Source organism: Danaus plexippus, chromosome 20, assembly GCF_018135715.1.
Source record: "Danaus plexippus chromosome 20, MEX_DaPlex, whole genome shotgun sequence".
NCBI lineage: Eukaryota > Metazoa > Arthropoda > Insecta > Lepidoptera > Nymphalidae > Danaus > Danaus plexippus.
Window position 1 is genome coordinate 844367 of NC_083550.1, and position 21515 is coordinate 865881.

Genomic DNA, 21515 nt, shown 5'->3' on the forward strand with positions numbered 1-21515 from the left:
TCATAAATTCGACTCATTTGAATGCGAGCGATTGTGATCGACTTCGCCCGCGCACTAACTTGTACATTTATTAACATTTTGTTCTGTATTGATTTATATATGTATTACTTTAAAAATAAATATATTACATACCTACTTGAAATGGCTGGAGTGTAATACAGTATACCTATAAATAAATTTCTTTATATCTATACCATTGTTTATAAGCATATTTTATTAATTTGTGATGTTACTGGTATTATTTATTATCCTTAATTCTCTTGTATGGCAATAAGGTTTTGTCTAAACATAAATTTTTATGTAACAAAAAATATACTTGTGGATTCTCAATACAAAATAGAATAAAATAAGAATTCTGATTATATGAAGTTATGATCATGAAGATTTTTTTACTTGGATTATTAACAGAATGCTTTATATATCTGAAGATTAAAATAGAATTTAAATGTTCATGATAAAAAAAACACTTAATGTTATAAGTTTCAAGAGCACATGAATAACCATATATATTATTTAGCTGATATCCTCTGTCATTTAATGATTACCTGTTAGACGCAACATGTAACACACTTTGATCAATTCTTTTCCTGCCTACCCTCCTCATGTAACTTTCTGTTGTCAAATGTATGAGACATCTCATTGGTATGTCTGCTCTGATATCACACATTATATTATTTCATTTATTTACCGACCGTGTAATTGGACGATTGAATGTTACTTTCATTTTTTTCATAGAGCAATCACAAACATCTGGAGTCATCGGTAATTAAGTTGGAAAGTTAAGAGAAAACAGCATGACGGATTATTTATCAATTGTTCCACCGGACCCGGGTTATAGTTTTAGTTAAAAAAAAAATCAAATTATCTTACTATTTTTGTTTTTTATCCCCTTAATTAATTTTTAGTAAATCGCTTAAATAGCACACAATATTTAATAAATACAAATATAAAGCGTTTGTTGTAGTATATATGCATTAATGTATTTTACAAAACCAACATGAAATTGTAGTAAATTATTTGGTATGGTCATAATTATAGGTTCTTAATATGAAAAAATATATATATTATACTGGTAGAAGAGTTCTTCTTAAGTGAAAAATAATCATGGATTAATTGCGATTAATATATTTTAATGTTAAGCAACATCTGTAGACTGAAAATTATTTAGAGATTTCAAAAAACACAGCTTCCATTTTACAGATTTGAGAAAATTCGGTTGTTGCACCATAGTTTTAATGCCGAGAATTAAAAGTGAACTATATGCATCAAAAAAATTTAAATCTATTGATTGTAGCTTTAATTCACGAACTAACAGTGATTTTTTTGTTTTATAAAGATCAAGAAGAAACAGAACTTAAGTAATCTTCACACTACCTAGTTATAACTCTAACATTTCTGAGATCTAAAAGTCTTTTACAAAAACTAGATTATGAATATAATATATAGCTGAAAGCTAATAAATACGTTATTTCTGTTGGATGGTGACTAATTCACGTCTCAATGTAGTCTGACTAAAAGTGCGTTAATCAATAATAATATCAAATAACTAATTACAACACAAGATGTCTCCAGTAAAGCGAACTCTGTGAAACTGTAATAATAGTATTTATTTCACTTTCTACATATAGATTAATGCGATAGCTAGATAATTCTATTTTTCAAACGTTTAGCAAAAACTGTTTTACAGATAGCATCTGTCGAGATGTAGAGCGGAATTTACAGCTAGAGAGTGGATGAAAGTGTATTTAATTATTGTTTTTAAATACTTTATATATAGCAATTTGTATACATTTATATGAGTTTTTTTTTTAATAAATGGAACCGATTATATATGTATTTGGTGTGTTCGGTATTCAGTTTTATGTAAATGTTTTCATTTTTAATACGAAATGTACAATGCATAAAAGATTAAACAGCTCAGGTCTAATGAAGTGTAATTCATATAATAGCAATATGCAAATGTATGGTGATTTATATGTTACTGAACGGGACAGCTGTTAGTGGTTCATAGGAAAGCGATGGAATTATGTAGATGAAAGTAAAGCCTACCCTCACATGACAATGTATCAAACATATATTAGTTCTTAGATGATATAAAATAAAAGGAAAGTCATGGATATTGTATACATGGTGTAGTTATATTTTTTAATGAAATAAATTTTAAATAATTTCAGACCGTGCTAAGTAAACATTAACGTCGAAAAAGTAATATTTTATTAGACATTAAAAATATTCAGGTTGTTTATAATTATCATACTCATTATGTGTGACATTAATTACATTAATATATTATTGTATTATCAAGGCAGCGCCCTACAGGGTGTGCTGACCGCAGTACACCGACCACCGGATAGAGTTTATTTTATTAATAATAATTATATATGATAATTAAAAGTTCAAGGTGTGATATAAACAAAAAGAGGTCTCATTACATCTATACCTTATGGAGCAAAAACCATAAGATATCCCAAAACCTCTTGGCTCTTGTGTGTGAGATTATGGGAATTATTAAAGTGTAAAAATGTTTAAAATATTCTTCTGATTTATTGATTCTAAAGATTTGATCAAAATTCGGATGACCTTTGTCAAAATATAAGCAGTGAGGAGGCTAGGAGTAGGCTGATGATGTTATCTTAGAAGTCAACATATTACATATATCTGTCACAGCTGTTGACATAACATTATTTTAAATTTAAACATTACAGTTCAAACGATAGCCATAAAGAAGTCATGGTAGAAACTTCTATGGCATTTAAATGGCACTTTTTATACACACGTTGATACTTTGCTGTACAAAAAATTATACAAGTGTCCCACAGTTTATAAACTACTTTTATTGCTTCAGGATTATCATCGAGCGTTTCGTTTTAAATAGTATGAGGTAGAGTTAAAGTTATGCTTCAATGTTTGTCATGAAACCATGAGGTGGTTCTCGTTGTGTCTGACAAACAACAAGTTTCTGAAATAGTTACCAAAATATTGCTTACATTTTGCTTGTAATAAATTATATTACTTCTCCAACTAGTTAGTATTTACTGAGAGCGGATAACACATAAATCTGCTGTACACTTCAATCATTTATTTGTTTTTTGATTGCATTCAAGTGTTGTCTTATCAAAAAGAGATGCTGCATAGATTTATACTATTTTTTAATGAATGCCGAGCCTAATAATGACAAAGATAAAAGCCTTATTTTTCATTCTGTTTTTTACTTTAGATTTTCATTCAATTAAATAAATATGTAATAATTAATGGTATCCATTGTATTCTAAGACGTTTTGTTAGTTTCGTCAGCTCAATAAAATTATTTTCACTTTCACAGACTGAGTCGGGTCACTGCCGAAATTCAGTCACGCAATCCAGCTATTAAGGGTTGTTTCCACCCCACCCCCTTAAAGGAGTCGGCGAATTTTACAAACTACCCTCAGTAATTTCGGTTCCCCGTACAAGTCCCTTCGAGGGTAACTTTTTTATGCTCCCATTGGACGGTTTCTAAGGATATTTTACGGTGCAGTTTTATTGCCCTGATTTTTCATTACGATATTCAGGGGATATCGCCATTTTATCATTTTAGTTATTCATAGTGAACGAGTTTTATTATACTTTTATTACAGTCTGTAAACTAATGCGGACGAATCGTAGATAGGTACCTTATTTTTAAATATCTACAATTAATATTTTATTAAATTTTCCTTGTGAAAGAACTTATTGAATATTCATTGCTGGCTGCTTACTGGCTTCGTATTTGAGGCGTGACGTATAACGCAGGCTTTACTCCTGGTTATTTGGTTTGTTTATGTTTCACAAGTGAGAATCGCATACGAGAGGGCGCCGCCCTGACGCTCGCTCCTTACATGCATAATACAATTCATTGTTTATAATACATGTCTTTGATATAGAAGTTAAACAATATGATAAAAAATATTAGCTCAAAATATTGTATTATTTGAAGTATAAGATAAAATCAAAATGATTATCAATATCATAAGATCGGAATATTTTAGTCGTAATAGTTACGGGACCAAACGTTTATAGCAGCCTGTGTAGCGTGCGTAAGTAAGTCTTAGTAAGTTTTACGAGGTGTTCCAGCTCAACTCGTTAAGCTTTAAGCCGCTATAATCGCCCTTTAATTTCAGAATTAAATAGGTCTCGTATAACGTTAATTATTACGGCTGGCTTTTTAAGTAATGAAGAAATAAACAGGGACGAACGATGGAAATCTTTGACGTCCAATGTTAGAGAAAATTAATTTTATACATAAAACAAAGTTAACAAATTAACTAATGATATTAAATAATTATAATCATGTAAACAATTTTCATTTACAAATTTTATAGATATTGAAAAAATATTAATTTTATAACTTGTATGATAGGTCGGTAGGTCGACATAGAATTTAATATTCAAATAGAAAATAAACATCCAGTTTTCGTATTTATAAAAAGTATATTAAAAGTTAATTTGGCGTGCACGTGAGTCAGCGACGAATATATAATTGATCTGATAAGAACTAAGTTAAAACACCTTTTAGCTTTGTATACTTACTTTTATGGGAATTAATAATTTTATAACGAGGATACATTGTACTATGTTTATATTATTTAACCGATTTCTGAGAGGAATAATTATGTTTTTCTCGATTTCTTTGTAGTCTTTAGTTTTCAAAATTTTTTATCGATTAAAAGCGTGATTAAGTTACTTATTACATTTCGGTCAAGTACCATGTAATTATATACAAGCAATTAAATCACTCTTTGTTATTTTTCCCTTTATAAACTTTCGCGTAATATTTATGTTTATTACATAATGTTGAGTATGCGAAAGCGGGTTTTGAATATGTTAGCGTAGTTCGTGAAAAACTGACGCAGCCCAAACATTATATATGGAACAATGGAAAATATAGTTGTAAAAACAAAAACCCATAAACTGGGCCGGAGTTGGAAATCTGAATCATAAATGAATAACACCATCAATTCAAGCACACTCCAATAATAACGTTCAGCGTCGTATGATGGATTACGCCGTCTTATCACACTCATTGTTTTCCATAAAACGCTATAAAAAGACTAATTTGTCACATCGACCGGACTTATCGGAAGGTAATTGTTTTCGAATCTGAAAGCCCTGCATCTGATAACAGCTAATTTCTAAGTAACTAAGTTTTACAAAGCTTTTATATACCTACTACGCTAAATAAAAAAATACTAATGAGAATTTTCTTAATCGTGAAGCATCTATGTAAATCAATAGTTCTGTATGAAAATAGTATAGATACAGAAACAAGCTGTTGTGAAAACACACTAGATAATTTATAAGTATACAAATTTTTCGGATTTCATTGATTTTATATGGAATCCAAATATTCATTAAGACGCCTTATTTTTTTTAGCTAGACTCCATACTTCATTTACTTCTACTTAATATTAATAAGAGAATATTAGTATGAAACTTCTCTATAAAATGTGTGTATATAACATCAGTGAAAAGCTTTTATAGTAAACGAATAATTTCCAGCTAGGATCGATAAGGTACCTCGCTGAGTCAGGCACCGATCACTTCCTCCCTTTCTGTTCTACGTTTATATATAATCATGAATACTAAACAACTATATCTTGTATTTATTTATGTAATGTTTACTGCTTTATAACTTCCTGATATTTGGCCGTTTTTTTAATTTATTTTTGTTGTACTGAGATATATTGAACTAACTTTATAGCTACCGGTAAACTTATAAATTTTGAGTTTAACCCTAGTGTCCCGCGGCGCGGCGAAATCTTTAAAAAACAAAAAATATATACATATATATATATTTGTAAATCAATACTTCGATAATCGATTTAATTAGAATTATTGGTATTTGGAAGTACAGTCGTCGAAGAAATTTATATAACAAAATATAAAAAAAACTTTATTAACAGTCATTATATTATTCGACAAAGCATCAAGAATTTGTTTTGGTTCATAGATGTATATAAAAGCGAAGAGCCTAATACTTTTCTGAACCATTTTTTAAACCTATCTTTTTTTTACAAATATAACTGTTATATTTACTTTATATTGTGCGTGATTGTACTTTAGTTACATTAAACGTCATCGACCTCAGACGAGACACACAATAAAGCATATAGCAGTCGCCCCCTACTGATTTTTATATTCGAATCTCGTTCAGAATAAAATTATAAAGAACATTAATAACTCAGTATATGATATACTCTGATACATCGTGGTAGCTGACATATGCAAAGTATTGTAAAGGATTTACGCGTCCAATTATTATAGTCGGTATAATTTCTTTGTTTTGTATTTCATGTTTTTACTTTATTGTCTACACGAATTAACTCGTATCTATGTTCAGTCATTTCCATGTTACAAACGTATAACTTCGAGAAATCATACATTTATGGAAAGGATTTATAAGCAATGGCAATTTTCTATAAAAAATTTCAATCCAATAAAAATATATTTTGGTCTTTTAAAACCAGCAAAGGATTAAGTAAGGAAGACAAGAAGGTGTTGGAATTACTTTCTATCACAAGTTCAACGAGTAATCGTATCCTTAAAACTACTTAGTTAACATAAACAACAGTTAATGGAATAGTGTTTAAAGAAATCTTGCTCAAACCAATAAAATAAATGGGTTGGAAGCGAATACTCGCGTTTTATACAATAAACTAATGCTAAAAAAATATTAATTATATCAGAGTAGGTTTCAACAATTACAAACAATAGCATCGATTAAATGCGATCGCAAAGTATCGATTACATTTAACCGAATCGATATCGAACACGATTCATTTATTAATACAGGGTGTAGAGCAATAAAATTCACCTGACAACATTAAATACGTGTCATGGACCACATTTATAAGTAATCGAATACACCGGCACCGGTGCGCTGTTCTAAACAGTTTTGTTTTGCAAATGGAGCGATGATTTAGTGCGCTTTAGTTGGACGTGGTGTGTTTATGACTTGGATAAGCACTGATGCGACGAGATGAGACGTATTAGAGACATGTCTACACTTTTAGTTGGCATCACGTTCAAAGGTCGCATACAGACAATGAAATCCTAATCTTTTCTAATAAAACTGCTACATAAAATACCACAATATTCTTATGAAAATTTGTTTTGACATTACATTTTTTGAAGTTTGAACATACCACCTGCTATCAGAGTAGTGAGCAACTACTGGTTTAATAACTTAGTTCAATGTATAATTAAATACCTGCTCTAGTTAATGACACGTCATTCGGTCTCATTGGATCAAAGCTTAATTAGTTAAATCCGTATTTCCAACGGATCTTTTGGAAGTGCAATTCTATGATCTTGTAAGTGGATGTATGGTGTGTGACTTACCTTGGAAGTAGCTCTTGGTCCGCAAGTAGCTAACTGATAGTCGCAGTATGGAGAGTCGGTCCAGTTTGCTGAGTATGTTCTGCTCGAAGGGCAGCAGAGACGCCAATGTATCAAGTTCCGCATTGAGACGCTCTCGATGTCTTTTACTTGGATTGCTCTTCGTGACGCCGTCTTTTGAAGGTGGTTTGATGCTGGAGGAGAAACAAAATAATAAACTATATTCAGTAACGTTCAAATGGATACACCAAATAAAACAAAACACGATAATTACAGGGTAATAATTTAAATTCTATAACTTATACTTGCAACAAACATCGTTGTATAAGGTAATTGGTAATAATAACATATGGTGTTCATGACAGTAATCAATCAATTGACAGCTTGATGGCTTGATTGATTGTTTATATTTTGTTTGTGATACAATGGCATGTCAAAAATAATCTTATAAAATCAAATGCAACTTCAAATAAAACATCAATCGGGATTGTCACAAGTTCGAAACTTAATACTACGATATGTAATGCAAGCTCCGGTAAGTGAACATAGGAGTACTTAAAAAGCGATATTAAGTTAAGTGTTAGTGAGCTTGGTAGCTTGGTGTGTCGCGTGACGCCTGGTTTGTGGGGACGCGGACACGTTCGCAACGGAACCTGACCAGAAATAGGTCGGCGATTATTATATTAATGGTCCTTGTAAAATAATATCTGAGGTGTAATAAAAAATTATGTATGTAATTTACATTTTACTTTTTAATTAAATTTGCGCGACGCCTACAATATACGAGTTTAAGCTTTAAATTTATAACCTACCATACGGAATAATATATTATGTGCAAGCGTATGAACAAAAGAAACTAAATATATATTTATATGTATATTTAATTCCTTACTTAACAGTAAAGTATTGTCAAGGGTTGTTCTATGATAAATCAAAATTATTACATCAAGTGATTCATTCGTCTTATCAACCTCTAAACGCTTTCAATATCACTGTGTTATAACTTCCGCATCTATAACTTAATTGCTATGAATTTTTCTACATTTCAAAGTATTATAAATCAATTAGTTATGTATGAGCCGACACATTGAACAATAGCGAATTATAATTATTATACAGTAAATATATTATTAAATATAAAAAGCTTACCCTTGCATAAGTTACGCTAACAAGTGAGGTTGCGTGACTGCCTGCCTCGTTTGCTACTGCTAGGGACGACTCATAAACACTGGACCAGTGAAAGCGGTTATGTTTATAGATCGGTTTATTGTTTGCTTGTCTGTTTGTTACTTACATAATGTATAGCTCCTTAACAGTCTCTCATACGGTCTTTATAAAGGCCACTTCAATTAAAGCACAAGAAAATATACATATACATTAGATCATTGTTTTCTAGTCTGTTCGTTGGATCGTTAATAAATTCGAGAGCTACTGAATAGTAACTGTCTCAGCCTGAGTTCTTATGAATTTATGGTTTTTATATATAAATAAATCATAAAAACAGTAATATATATTTTTATTAAGTAATAAGCGAAAGAATGAACAGTTTACGCTTTCTGAATATTGTATTTTGCAAATTGTGAGTATCGTAAAAGATCCCTTTACACGATGATATTTTTTATGCTGTGTTTGTTAAAAGGTGTATGATCCGTTCCCATTGCTAGAAGAAATCTACTTTTAAACGGATGAATAATACGACTGTTTATAACTTGAGAAATTTTTTATAGAATTGATCTTATTTTTGTATATAAATGTGATTGTATATTATAAATGGATTGTAATAAAAAGTAACTTTAAATATCTATAGATAATTAGCCATTATAATTAACTACTTATTAACTGATTGCGAAAGAGAGAAGCATATATAAATTGACTATAATTTCATCCATATTAGTTTATTTGTTTTTCTTAATTTTTGTTTATCTCTTAGATTAGTAACGGGATGAGATGGTAGGTGTTGTTAGAAGAAAAGTGTTATAGAGCTGCTTGGTTTTATAAATATATATTTGACACAAGCTATTTTGAAAACATTAGAATAGTTAGTGTGTAAAAACAATCTAAATTATTTAATAATGTCGACATTTAAAGTACATATATAGTACATGATACTATAAATAAGTATAATTTTGTTACAAATCTAATCAATTTACGTATTTTGTTATAGTAGGAAGAGAGAAAATCGTTAAGCAGATTTTTTTAAATAAAATTATCTAGAACAGTTCGCCTCAAAGCCACTCCATGGATGTTTGTATTCCGAGTCATTGCATACATTATGGCATTACTCATTGCCTCCCGTCGTTTTTGTTGATTTATTCAAAGGTATCAAACGCCCTTTGATATCTTACCGATACAAATTTGAGTCCTTACGAAATTACAAAATAAAGTATAACGAACTTAATGACTACAACATAAGGTTGAATTTACACTGGCATGATTATAAATCAATGACCGATTATTTCTATAAATTGTAACTCGATTAAGTTATAATGGCAGGTTATTGTGTTTAGATATCTATGAATTATTGCATGCCAATATATCATTTATTACGTTAACGGAAGGACTACATTTCCAAGTAAACAAGACAAGTTCTCCTGTAAGCCGGACACTCCATACATGGGTATCGCTTTGTTCTCATAAGTACATAATTATAGTCATTTTATGGAGTAATTAAACCGAGTGGAAAGCTTGGACTTAAAATAACAAAACATTTCGCTGTTCACAATGCGTTATATATTAGAAAATCATCGTCGAATATTATATAAATTAAATTATATGTTAATCAAGATTCAACTTATTAATTTAGGAATATCTCTTCTCAGTCGTATAGCAATTAAACCATCGGAATTGAGTCTACTTCATAACTATTCCTCCTATTTATTTCATATAAAGTATTGAAGTCAGCATTTTTTTTGAAAGCAAATAACCCGTTTATAAACATTTAATTACAGTATGAGATTACATTACATTTAAGATGCTGTTTCTAGACTAATATCGCTATACGATTATAAAATTGTTTGTTACGTTTGATCTCACTAAGAAGCTAGTACGTGTCCACTTCTCGTGACTGTTGTCCAGAGTCACTAGTAGAAAATTTATCCCTAAAAACAATTAACAAATAAATTGACGTCAGAGGGTACATCGAATATCGATAGAATCGAGTTACAATTTAAAGGACATCTACATGTGTATAGAAAAATACCTAACTTAAAGTATATAACAATGAAACTCACCAAGGGTAAACAATTTCAAATGGTGTTATTACTATAATTACAGTAGTAAAGTCATTAAAACAGTTGGAAAATTTCAATACTCGGATAATTGCGATGACCGTTTCTTTTCTATGAAAAATCTTAATAAGTTTATTGCTCTCAACAAGTAACTGTGAATCTAGAATAAAACCATTGAAACCTGATTATACATCTCAAATTTAAATTTAAAACTGTGTATTAAATAATTATTGTAAAACGCGGATAATGGCTCTAATTGTAGCAACGTGTGTAAAATACAGCAGTATTTTATAGGTTAAATTACAGTTGTGATACATTGTATGCAACCCGTTTCAGATATGTGAATTTTATAATTTTTAATTTTATATTTAATGATTACATTTTACTTTTTTATTCTTTTTTAATATCTGATAATAGAGAAAATTTTTCATTTAACTCCAATGTTGTACCGATTAAGAAAACATAATTATTATCACTATAGGTCAAAGTTATTATTCCCTTGCATTTTATTGCCAGCTTATTGCGTATAAATAATCACGAATTTTTATCCAACAGAGAGTAAATGAGATTACCTAAGTAACCTTTGTGTGACTTTTAATAACCGATCCAAATACATACGTATAGTACTTATAAAATACTTGATAGTTACATTTGTACATTTGTATATTTGTTTTTTATTTATATACAAATATTATATCTACGTTTTATGTTAATGCAAACTTTTAGTAACGTCAAAGCTACTTAAACGATTTTAAAACGAAACTATTACTGTCCGAAACAAATGTAAGGCGATTTCCCATGATTAAGTGTAATTTCTTTCATCTGATGAACATTTAATCGACTGGCTTAAATCTTATCATTTGAACCCAGCGGGGAATAGGTCGTCGTTAAAACTTACGAAACTAACAGTAAACAGAACAACGTACAAAGGATGCGCAAAAGGTGAGAGGAACATATAAAATTTATGATGAAATGACATATTTGGCGCCATAAGTTCCCTTACAAGGCCTTGCACTTTAAACGAATGATGTTACTCTGTTAGAACAATGGTTCCCAGATGTTTATTAAATAAAGATGTCGCGTGTATCTTAGGAGCTTTATCGACAGTCATAACAATTATAGGTGCAAAAGTCATTGACCAGCTGACTTGAATGGATGTCGTGCTGACATGCTAACACGCCAACGAAAACGAATCTTACCGTTAACACGTCATGTACCAAGGGCTCAGTACGTGGAACCATCTCGCGCTGGTTTCGGGGAGATTGTATGAAATAACTTCATTTTTATCTTAATTCTCTTCGTATCTAAAACTTTCTTATCTGAGCAATAGAAGGTATTTATTTCCTTTAAATTAAACTAAATTTTCAATTTAAAAATGCCGAATACGAAAGTTAAGCGTTTGTTAATCGCCCAATAACTATGCACTTTAAATATATTCAATGATATATAACTTTTCCATCTCGTAGTTCATGTTTTGGGGTATATGAAAACTTGTCTAGAAGAAATTAAAGAAAAAACCGACTGGTTACGTCACATACATGTTTACAAATGCGTTCTTCCTGTGGCGTATAATTATAAATGTATTAGACGGGTCAACGTACTAGGGTTAAGGCCGTTTGGGATATACATTTCGGACAACTTGTATTTGTTTTGGACACTTCAAACACGATTAGTTCTCCAGGGAGCGATTTTATTTCTCGTTCACTTCGTGTCCTTAAGAGGAATAAATCATTGTGGATAACACCAAAGTTCTTAAAAATAAAATACAATTGAAATTTAAAAAAAAAAACAACAACATTATAATGTCCAAATTGCATGACAAAATTGTATCAAATCAATTAGTGATTCATAGAAACGTATATATTCATATTGCAAGAAACAAATATGATTTCGATACAAACGAATTCAATTTATCCTTGGTGCATATGAAATTTAATAAGACGATATTTAAATTATGATTGTTCTTTAATTAATTCATACAGCAGACTATAAATAACGATCTCAGGAATGTTTTTTTTTGTAATTCATTTACAAAAAAATATATGAAAGACTTTAATGCACTTTGCGCAATTATCACCAACGTCTATTAGAAAATAGGAAAATTACGAACAATAGACGCTCGCACGACCTTCACCGCACTTCATACACAATTCAATAATCAAATATGAGAATTAAGGACACATTCTAGACAAAGGTTCGTACGGAAAACAAACTCGGAAGCAAAAACGATAGGAATTAAATTAAGAAAAATAACAACACCGAATAGATCATTCTTAAAAACGAAGTTTGATTTAATACCCGCAAATCATCTGAGGGCCATCCAAAAATAGTCTGTAATATGTTATGTTTAAGCATAATTTCGTTTGAATTGTAAAAAAATTTTCATACATGGATAGTCATGTATGCCAAGCAAAATTAAGTATGCCAATATCATAAACGTTCACGCTTGATCGCGCTCAGCCTTCAATGAAATAACTGTTTTCCGTTGATTTTTCTCGTGTTACGCACATTTCTATTCTCCTCAAGGCCTCTAACATGGGAGGTTCTTTAATAGGTAATATTACAAGATATATTTTGATTTTGGACAGCGTACGAGTCTATGAAAACTGAATTTATTACTAAACGGTAAAATTAGAAAAACAATAATTATTATTATTATTGTAGTACAAGAAAAAATGTTTCGTTAAGAACTCTATCGAATGATATCTAAAAGAAAATACACACTTAAATATAATATTTATTTATTATCTTATATGTTAATGTTGTATTGTTTGTCTTGGAGTTATTCGTAAAGGCGACAAATATGCGTCTGGGTTACATTAACATGGATAACTTTAAGTATTACACGTAGTATGTTATGAAAATCAAATATGTACATAGTCTTTGTAAATTATTGGGTCAGCATGTGTTTTTGTATTGTGCGTCGGTGTACTTCCCGTTCGACAATGTCCTAGGTCACATAGTTTGTAACAGTTTCTGATTGCCGCAAATCATTGCAATTGTCAACAATTGCTGTATTTTGCGACAGCGAGTTAAGTGGCGATCTTTGTTATTATATTCATTTGATTCACTCATGCTAATACACTGATACAGTCAGACAATACGATATTATGACAAAAATATATCCTGTGACAACATAAATAAAATTTAATTTATTGATGGCTTTCATTGGGAATTTCAAAAGTAATTTCTCTATATAGGAATATATTATAATACCTTTAATTGACACTTATTTAGAACTCCAAATAGTTATACTAATGTAGAGGACAATATAGCTTTATATATTTACAAAGAATGTCATAGAATAAAATGCAGTAGGACAAATTTTTAAATACGTCACTTTTGTTAAGGAACAAAGATGCGACCGCAGAATACAATCTTTATTATATTTAAATCGAACATTTGTAGAATCAATTTTAGTAATGATACGAAATAAAACTACTGTAGGTACAGTACCTACTTATCCATTACACCTCAAATGACTATAGCAATAAATCAGCTTTGGCCCTAACCTATTTAATAGGCATTACCCTATTCAGGGTAAATGTACCAATTGTTGGTACTCAGGCTGGCGTGTGGCGCACTGCGGGGGTCAAATAAAACAGGTAGCGATGTCAGACCCCTGCCACCTGTCAAAATAGGAAATGGACTGGTTTGTTGCGAAAACTTTATTAGATCGCTGAGTAATTGAATTCATTTATTTGGATTAAGTTGCCGTATCCAGGGAACTAACAGATGATTTGTATATAACAATGGACTTTATTATTGTTACAATAAATTGTCTTTTTCAATGTAGACTATACATAGCATGAAGGGTACGTATGTTTATAAATATATTCGAAACCTCGGACCAATTTATCCTGTTTTTTCGTCGACCACACACAATAGTCATGCCAGGTACGGTTGTCGGTCCCCTGATATAATATTAACTTCTGTCAAAACATGAAGCAGCGCACTTTGTAATGACAGCGATCCTGGGGTCCATTGAATGTAACGAATAGGGTTGAGAAATTTGGGGTTGGCCACGAAATGGGATTAGTGATATATTTAATTGTAATGTACTTCCATTTATTAATAAATAATAAATTAACCTTAAGTTATTTGAAGGCTGTTTTAATGTTTATTAAATAAAAGGTCTATAAACCGCTGGTTGAAACACAAACCTATATGTTGTAAGTATTTCTGTTTGGATGTCTGCTGTGGTCATTACATAACGTACCCGGAGGCATCCCTAATACTATTTTAATAGCCGTCTCATCTTAAAACAGATTTCATTTTAAAATTCGGTTCTATTCAACTTTATAAATGATCTCAAATTTTATAAGATTGCTCTCGTCTCGGATTCGCTATCGACTTTAGCGGTGTTTTGAATTGTGATTTTATTTTCATATGTAACAAATGCATAGTCTATGTTTAAATTAAACTGATATTTTCGGATAACTTGGCGTATTTTATTATTTTTAAAAACTACATACTCCTGATGATTACTTTGCAGCAACCGTGATTACGGGCAGACGAGATCAAGGTTGCTACTGGCTGCAAAGTAACCGAAACGTCGCGAGTATGTAGTTTTAAAAATACAAATAAAATACGCGAAGTTATCTTAAAATATTAGTTTCATTTAAATAAATACCCGCGAAAGTCTGAGATCTCATTATATTTTATATTTACTATAAAATAGTTGTAAGTAATCGTCCCTTCATATTATTATTAATTTCTAAAATCGTATCTAAAAGAACAATGTAGGTACTCGCTTTAGTAGTAGTTAAACCTCTTAAGTTGGGGCAACTTATCTCCTATTTGGGAAATGGTTTCCGTTTGGTATTAAGAAAATAAATGGAGCGTAATATGATTGAAGTAGATCCGGTTATTAATTGTGATGGAATTTTACAACTACTTAGGATAAATATTACGTGCAGACTGAAGTTTGCAACATTGTTTTGAAAGTAAACTATATGTATGGAACTAAGAGTTATATAACGCTTGAGGTTTATATCTAGATTATTATGCAAATAATAAGGAAATAGACTGTTTTTTCGAATTTTTACCTAAATATGTTTGAATGTGAATGCCAAAAACGAGAGATTCCGCTGATAAAATCTAGTTTTATACGTAGAACCTAAGATGCAAACAAACAAACGTTTGTAATTCCTGTATACTTATAGTCGTCATACCATTGTATTAGAGTTAATTAATAGCATCTTATTATATTCATTGTTCTTAGTCAATGAATCTTCAATAAAAAAATTATATTGTATTTAAAATACACTTTTTGCATCCTTGCCCCAATATTTGTGGGAACGTCATATACCAATGATTACTAATTAATGATAATAATAAGACGCCTATTTTAATGTCATTATGTGTCAGGTCGTAATTATTGAGGAATAATTAAACGAACATATTTCTATTAAATTCCAAACCCATAATTATTTTGTATATAAATTTAAAAAAAAAGAAGAAACAAATGCCAAACATTCGTTGGCTTTAAAACAAACTGATAAGCGATTCGCTTAATTAATTCCTCTAAAACCGAAAGATAAAAAAATGGGATAAAAAAAAATCGTTTCGCTCGATTTACGATACAAACCTGCGACCGGACCCAGCGGAGACGGGCGCGAACAGTAGTTAAATAATGAAACCCGATACATGGATACAGAGGAGAGATGCTACACTGCCGACTGCTCTAAGACAGACTTTATGATATTAATATTACAACTGAATTAATTAGTTGTAGTTTTTGTAAAGGAAATGATTCTACCGAAAAATATATTATAAAATTTAAAGAGAAATATTGATATGTTAATATTTTTTTATTTTATTCAATTTTGTATAATTTATTTAAGAGTAATTGTTACAGTGAATGGTTCAATGATAGTATTTTTTATCACACGATTCAGAGACTGTATTGTTCTTAATATTCTGTAATATATTTTTTAATTTGTCAAACGTATTAAGGTATAAATGTTTTCTGCAAGGTCCCTAACATTTCTTGAATTCCTTGAAACATGTACACGCGAGTGGAGGCTTCGTTTTGAATCAGCTGATTCCTTGTTTGATATAATGCAGCTTGTTTTTTTAACAGCTATTTTAGTTTCGCTCCTTTTTTGATTTCATATTATCTGTGATGGTGGGTAGTTTATTTTAGTAAAAATTTAATATTCTATAACAGATTCTTGTATATATTGTTAAATCCATTTTAATCGATCCGTATTTTATATTTGTTATAGATAAATAATATTGAATGATATATAGATATGTTTTTTTTACATTTTTATACAGCTAGTTTAGTAGTTATTTCTTGATCTTCCGTATGTCATGTAATCGTCAGGTTGTCATTGATTTAATTGTCATTTGGAACGACAATAATATTAAATGTATACAATACATCAATATTTAACAATAAAAATGCTACATGTGTTAAGAATATATATATTTAAAATATCGTGTCGCACGTTTAAACGTCAACGAGCTTCAAAAGCCTGCGCCGCGCTTTCAATGTGGTTTAGCGGTTAGTTTCAGAGAGTGAGTAGCACGCTTACAAACGCACCGCACCTCATCAACACCGCACACTAACGTTTCTGTAATAAAATTAAGTATTGCAACATATTATAACATACATGGACCATGTTTCTATATAAAAGCAGCTCGTCATACAGTTATTGGCTGGAGTTTACATTCGTTGTGTCGCGTCATCTGCTTATCTTATTATGTCCTTGTAGATTGAACACAACCACGCCTCACGACCAATGGTGGCTGATATTTACTACAACACAATACAATGTTCTAGCGTTTGACGGATAAGTTCTGTTTGCTTGTACCATTTGCGACACATATAACAAGCAATAATCAATTTTAAAACGTTGCGTTAGAGTATTTATTTATAAAACTTGCTTATCTCAGCGGAGTCGTAATTGGTTGGATCGTGTATGAATTGCGCCAAACGCTGAAAATCCAAACTGAGTTTAATGAACGACGTATAGAAGGAATTTATAACCGCTACGGGGTTATTTGATTTTGTATGTTTGTGATATACAGTTGAGGTTGATGGTTTTAAACTGATTTGTATGGCAGCTTTATTCCACAGGCTTATATGAGGTAATGAGAGTATAACGGCCGTATAAAGAGCTTAAAGGGGTATAAGTCTAAATCCAAGTTAAACCAATAAAAAGGTTTTATTAAATGAAAACCTATTGGATTCACGGTGACGAGCCGACTGTAATGCATTTTATATCTCCGAGGGAGACGCACACTGAGCTATCGTCACGCTTATAATATGAGAATTATGAAAAAAATAACACAAATCGGATAATAAATGTTGTGAGAAAAAATCCAAATATGATTTCAATTCATACGAATAACCTGCCAGATACTATTTGATATGTTTTGATAATAAAACATATAAAATAAATCATTAAACATGAATAGAACTAAGCAAACAATAACGAAATCGATGGGAACGCACACTTTCGTCATTTAACTGTTCAAAAAAATATACTAAAATGCATCATAGAGTTGACACACAATAAGTCGGTAGTATAAATATGAATAAAAGCAAGAAATAAACTTAACAAAAAAGAGTTCAACAAAATAAAGATATATTTCAATATAAATAAAACAAAAATAATCCAAATAAAAATAAAATATTGCCACATTTAATATATTCTTGTATTGTTTTATTGTGTGCAACGGATTCGTGTCGTTTGTCCGCGTCTCTGTGCGTCGCCGTTTATTGTATTAAACGTAGCTTATTCGATTAGTAAACACTGTTTATTGAATTAAGGCGAACGTTTCAGATTTACTGCCAGTAAGGTTTGATTACTTTTGTATTATAATAATGTTGCTTTGTATTCCCTATTGTAATAATAAACTAATATTATTCAACGGTTTTCCCGTTAACATTTTCAAATTGTATCTCGTTACAAAGACTTTTTATACATATGTTTGCTGTTAGAAAGTTGTGATTGTAATATTTTATAGGTTTTATCAATAATTTTTATTGTGTCCTAGTTTCTATGTTTCAAACAGCACGTAGCAAAACATTGTTAATTAATTATATTGACTGTCTGACGAAGCGTAAAGGGATTTTTTTTCAAGCTCTCAGTCGATTCGCTTCTAATTTACATAATTCATAATCGCCGTGAGGCAGCGTCGCACTGACAGCGGTGATTATTATCCACTCGCAACAATATATGACTATTAGAATTAATTAATTTTTAATATATTTGGTAATGTTAATACATTAATATATTACCCATATTCAAAATCTCTATCATTTTTTGAGTGTTTTTTTTATATCATTGTGTGATTTCACCAGCGAGTCCGCCGTCACTGGTGCCATACAATTCATTGTAATTACTGACACAGTTGCTCGTAGATGGACAAATAAGAAAAAACGTCCTAGAAATAAAACAATGTGCTAAACGAATCAATGATTAGTTAGCTAGGTCGAGTCTATACAGTAATGGCGTGAGGTTAACATACTATAAGATATACTATATAAAACATAAAATATAAATAACCCTTTAGAGCTATAATTTTAACTGTTTCAAGAAACTTAATGTTTCAATCGGTTTATGATGTACTTACATAATTATTGGTAAATAAATTTAAAGCAAACATTTAAAGCGTAAAGCTTGGCAGACGTACTAAAACCACCCTAGCGGTGAAGCAGTAATCGTCTGCAAGCAAACACCAAATTAATGTACGACTTAATACACAAGCGATAGCGGATATTCATCAAAACCTACTAACTTGGTATCCTTTAAAAAAATGTCAATTATTTAGTAATGGCAGTGTGATAACTTCATAAATTTAATGATATAAATTATATAAATATATAATATATACACATTATAAACATGTATTTTGTGCAAACTTTAAATATAAGCTTATATTACATATAGATATCGAGCTCGTTCAAACCCGCTATGTCTTTTAACTTAACCAACATAACACTATCACGTTAAACAATCTCGATCCGATTAAATGCAATAAAGAATTGTGGATTCGCATACAAATTTGCATAATTAATATACTAATTAATGTAGAAAAAAACAACATGTAATAACAGTCTTGGAAATGTTTGGAAAGTGGAATTCCACTTGCTATGTTTGGAATCCAATTATAATGATAGCTGGCCAGTTGCGTTTAAACGATGTTTTGTCATGATATTGAGACTGTATGACGATTCATTAATGATTTCTGATGTCTGTTATAACACAGCCTCCTTAGGACACCTCACTTAATATATTAGAGTTTTGAATAGTTTAATTTTCATTAATTAACAGCACTCCGTGAGTTTCGACTCCAATATGAGATGCTTTAAATGAAGTAATATGAACTTATATGAATGTTCTAGACGTTTTTACGTTCAATGCCTTTGTATTAGTCTTGGAAACGGTTATGGTGACAAAGATTTATTTGACAGCTTCATTTAATACCTTGGAGACGTCTCACGGTTTTGCGAGATGATAGTTCAGTTTAGTTGATAGTTCACACTCAGTAAGAAACAGTGTGAAGTTCAATCAGTTTTTAAATGATTTTATAAATCATGCGATACATGTATGTGCTTAGCTATTTTATTTGATATATTTATTCTGTTGAACTTACTATGAAATTGGGTTAAAATCATTGTGGCATTTGAAGGAGATATAGATTAATACAATGATGTACCTATATTTTGGGATACAGAACATTATATGGCTTACAGTACGATAAATATTTGTCATATAGAGTATGGGTAAGTACCTATTGTCTCAACGTAAATTATAAGTATTATCATTTATAACAACCATCGGACATAAAATTGGACATAATCAGAATTGTATTGGAAATGTGTTACAGAAACAATAGTAAGTATAAAATATAAAAAGCAATTTAGTAACGTACCTAATTGTGTACGAATTTTTCGATAGCGAGGCCCTTTCCGACCCCACGTCACGTGATGGTCAGATAATTACCAGTCACGCAATAACCCTTCACTGGCCCTACAATAGACTGTTTTGTATGTATTGAATAACAAATGTAAATATATTAGATATGTATAGAGTTCTATATGAAGAAACGTTCTTAATTAATATCTTCATATACTTATTAAGATATATTTTCCTTAGTCGGATAATAGTATCTATAGTTATGCCCTCAGTTCAAAACCCTTGCTTGTTGTGTAAAGCGATACGTTCGAAGCAACGGTCGCCTTTTCATTTTTTATTTACTCTGCCGCTGAATACAACTGAACACAAATAGTTTGGAAATGTTAATGCAAATAGCCGAATTTCAATAACGAGAATACAAAACGAAATGAGCTCTATACGAATCGAATAAAATTGCATTTCGCTTAACATCCAAATATATAATTCAGCCCCCGGTACGTTCACCCCAGTTTAGCTTTTATAAATCTATACTATACTAGAGAAGGTTCAGAAGAAATGGGCGTGGCATCTTCCGTTATCATCCGTTCCTTTCCAACACCAGCGATTTCCTTTTATCTATCTCTGTCTATTTTCAAGATTGCCGCTTCGATTTTTCTTCGTCCGTCCGTCACTGATACATATAACTATGTTATTTAGCGCTCCGTTGATTTACTTCACAGGAGAATATATTTGAAGCAAGAAATATCTTTAATATAAAGCCGGGTGATTTGAAAGCTTTTGGGGTGACGTCATCGCCGAATAAAAGGTGGGAGAAATGTTTTAGCTATAGCGTAAATAGTGTCAGAACTTTTGTGAGACATTTTTATTTATTGTGTAATCAGATTGTCAAATGATTTTAATTTTGAATATTTCCAGGTAGGTTTGCTTTCTAAGTGACTCGTTATATATTGTATGAAATGATTTCTGTGTCTGAATGTTCATAATATATAATAAAATCTGTTATTACCTAAGTATAGAAAGTCCTGAATATCTAATTTCCCGTACCCCTCTATTAAGCGCC

At 30.7% G+C, this 21515-nt stretch overlaps 1 protein-coding gene across 1 annotated transcript in view; it reads right to left on the reverse strand.

Annotated features, from left to right (window-relative positions):
- LOC116774103 (aryl hydrocarbon receptor) overlaps nucleotides 1–21515 on the reverse strand; it is a 57169-nt gene that overhangs the window by 20805 nt on the left and 14849 nt on the right. The window contains exon 2 of the mRNA XM_061523908.1: nucleotides 7357–7547. The gene's annotated coding sequence lies outside the window, so the exon portion shown is untranslated. The remainder of the gene's footprint in view (nucleotides 1–7356; nucleotides 7548–21515) is intronic.